Source organism: Octodon degus, unplaced genomic scaffold (assembly GCF_000260255.1).
Source record: "Octodon degus isolate 3935 unplaced genomic scaffold, OctDeg1.0 scaffold00122, whole genome shotgun sequence".
Classification (NCBI taxonomy): Eukaryota; Metazoa; Chordata; class Mammalia; order Rodentia; family Octodontidae; genus Octodon; species Octodon degus.
Window position 1 is genome coordinate 5,756,147 of NW_004524698.1, and position 3,658 is coordinate 5,759,804.

Here is a 3,658-nt window from a genome sequence, read left to right on the forward strand (position 1 = left end):
GTAAATATATTAGAATTACTGCACACTTCTCAATAAGTTAAAGACAAAGAGAACTTAGACTGAAATGTTTGAAGCCCTAAAATCTTTCAATCCAGATCAATGTATCCTGTGAAAACATCTTTAAAAATTGGCAGAAAAATAAGATACTTCCCAGACAAAGTCCACCTTAAAAAATACTCAGGACCACCAAATTAACTCTCCAAATACTTTTCAAATATATCTTAGAAAGATGACAAAACCAACAATCCTCAAAAGTCTAATGGAATAAATACACCAGAAAGTGTAGGCATGTAAGAAAAAAAAAAAAAAAAAAAAAGGAAATCAGAAACATGAAAATAAAATAATACATATCAATACTTGATGAAAAATACCCGTCCCTTATTATGCCTAAGATGTTTGAAATGCAGTGAGATAGTGAGGTTAAGCTTGATAGCCTAAATCGTTTGATAATAACAATAAGCTTGTCTTCTGGATGGTTAACAACCTAAGTTTGCAGACCAAAGTTAGAGAAAAAGGAGGGCTACAAGGAAAGCCAACACTTTGGCCCTAACCTTCTAAGGTCAATTAAGACTCAGGACATATGAGAACTTGTACTGTAACGTTGTGTAACTCATTTGTGTCCCAAATTTTCTGATCAAGAAGATTATGGGGCCAAAGAGGAAAGTCATCGATGATGTAGAGTGGGCCTAAGGAGAGTCACATCGGGAGAAGACACTCTCTCAGGCTTTCACAGAGAGCACATTGGCCAAGCAATGGCCGTGACTCATCCACATGGCTGCACTGATAAAGGTTCTACAATCTGAGGTACAGGATCTCGGGACAAATCCTGAGGACATTTCACTGACCTTCTCAGACCAAAAAGCTACAACTCTTGTTGCACAGGTCCTGCTTTACCTTGGTCTTAACCATCCAGTAGAAAAGTATGAAGACGAAATATAGGAAATAAAGCCATGCTGTTGAGCTGTGGGGGACTCAGGTCAATAATTTCTGACATTGCCAGTTAAACAGAAGACCCAATGCTATTATGGGCTACTGGACTCTTTTAGAATATTTTGCTGAGTTTACACACCTATAATATTCAATAACGGAACTTAGAATAAAAGGGGTATACCGATGAATGTCCATTTTGTATCTGTGTATTCAAAGTGGTTAGGTTAGATATATAGTTGCATTGTCTGAATGAATAGAATGATTTTTTCTAATGGTGTTTGTAAATAGGATCTCAAGTCTGCATCTTGTACAGCAATTAACCACTAAGAAGAATATATGCAGTGTATTATTTGTTGAAACTGTACTTCTGATTTGATTTGAAACTGTCTCATTGCTATCTGTTTATCAATAAAATTTTGAAAAAAAAGAAAAAATAATAACAGGAAGAAATCAATGTTTTTCAATAATAACTTCTTTTTTTTCCCCTGTGTTTTATGGAAGGGTCTACAGGATGTTCAGGGTCTCACTACTAGATCAGACTTGCAGTAGTTCTCCTGTTTACAGCCTCCAAAGTGCTGGGATTACAGGTGTATGCCACCAGGACCAGTCTCAATCCTCATCTCAGTGCACCCCAAGAGTAGAGCCGGCATGGCTGGCCTGCGGATTGAACCCCTTTCTCCTGCACCTGTTTGCAGGTGCTTTAATATGCTGAGCTGTTTGGCTGGCCCTTCAATTATATCTTGCAATGTGAGTGGTTTCAATTCCCCAATCAAAAGACACAGACTGAATGCCTTCAGCGCATTCACATCATGGCAACAGCACAGGCATTGAACATTGGCAAGAAACTCTATGCGGGTAAAGCAAAAGAAGTCTATTAATTGTAGGCAGTCCAGGAAAAGTCCCTCCTGCAGTCCAAGGACCAGATTACAGCCAGAAATGCAGCCAAAAAGAATCATCTGGAAGGAAGAGCTGCCATCTCCAATAAGATCACCAGTTGTATTTTCTAGTTGCTACAGGAAGTAGGTATCAAAACTGCTTTCCAAAAAATATGGAGAGACAGCTTTCACTGCACCACAGTGTGAAATGACTCCAATTGAATGGGTTTGCAGAAGAGTAGCAGCTGGTTCTTTTCTTAAAAGAAATCCTCGCATCAAGGAAGGATTTACCTCACGTGGAGCTATTTTTCAAGGATGATGCTAATAATGATCCACAGTGGGCTGAAGAACAGCTAATGACTGCAAAATTTTGCTTTGCTGGAGTTGTTATGGGTCAAACTGAAGTGGATATCATGAGTTATACTATACAAGCTATTTTTTGAAATACTGGAGAAATCCTGATTGCCCCAGAACTATACACATGGTTGACATGAAGATTGAATTTGGTGTTGATGTGACTACCAAAGAAATTATTCTTGCTGATGTTACTGATAATGATTCCTGGAGACTCTGGCCATCAGGAGACTGAAGCCAGCAGAAAGACAAACTGTTTTATCATGATTTCAAGGAAGTAACCCCTGAAGGGCTCCAAATGGTAAAGAAGAACTTTGAATGGGTTGCAGAGAGTACAGTTGCTTTTGAAATCAGAAAGCCAGTGCAAGGTTGTGGTGTTGATGGACTCAACTGATCTTGGTCACTGTGAAAAAATCAGGAAACCTTGTGGAAATTATGGGATTCTCTGTGAACTTTGAGTAACATCTGCCCATAAAGGCCCAGATGAAACACTGAGGATTAAAACTGAGTATGAAGGGGATGGCATTCCAACTGTGTTCATGTCAGTGGTAGGCAGAAGCAATGGCTTAGGCTCAGTGATTTTGTCTGGTAGCACTGCATATCCAGTTAGCAGCTGTCCTCCCCTCACATCAGACTGGGGAGCTCAGGATGTGATCTTCTCTGAGATGACCCAGTGGTCTTGGCTGCCCCCCCCCATGCTTTCTCCAGAAGGATCAGCTCAGTTTGCTGCTCAAATATTTGGATTAAACAACCACTTGGTGTGAGCCAAGCTGCAAGCAAGCATATTGAACACATAGATTTCCTTGAAATAGGCTGAGAAGAAAATCAGAGAATCCAATTTCTAAGAATGGATTGGGGAAGTCCTATACATTCCCACTTTAGGTGCAGAAAAATAAGCAAAATAGAAAAAAAAATGATTCTTGGTTAGAGAAAACAAAATAAAATTGATAATGAATAAATGCTTCTCTATATATAAAAAAGACAGAGATTGACAGAAAGTATGAAGAAACAAAAAACAAAAATATGCTACATACAAAAAACATTTTTATCTCCCTCCAAAATTCAAAGATCACAATCAAAGGGTAGACTATAATAGTCCATGAAATGGGAACTTGAAAACAAACAGGAATAACTCATTTATTTTAAGGCAAAGTAGACTTCTAGCCAAAATTGATAGAAGCCAAAAAAAGTCATTGTACATTGATTAAGGGAACAATTTGACAGCAAAGGATAATAATTGCACCAAGTGCCAGGGCACTAAACTTAATAAACACTACTGGAAATAAGAGAAAAGATGAGAAACAGCATACTTACAGTGGGAGATCCTCAATATAGCAACATCAAACATAGATCACCTTGACAACAATTCAACAAAGAAATATCACATTTGAACTAGACTTTCAAACAAATGGATCTTATAGATATCCACAAAGTATTCCACCCAGTATCAATAGAGTACATATTCTCCACAACAACACATGGAATTTTCTCCAAAATAC

General features: G+C 38.2%; 1 pseudogene; it reads left to right on the forward strand.

Annotated features, from left to right (window-relative positions):
• The first annotated feature begins 1,739 nt into the window (after positions 1–1,739).
• LOC101583702 lies at positions 1,740–3,004 on the forward strand (annotated as a pseudogene).
• Positions 3,005–3,658: the final 654 nt, after the last annotated feature.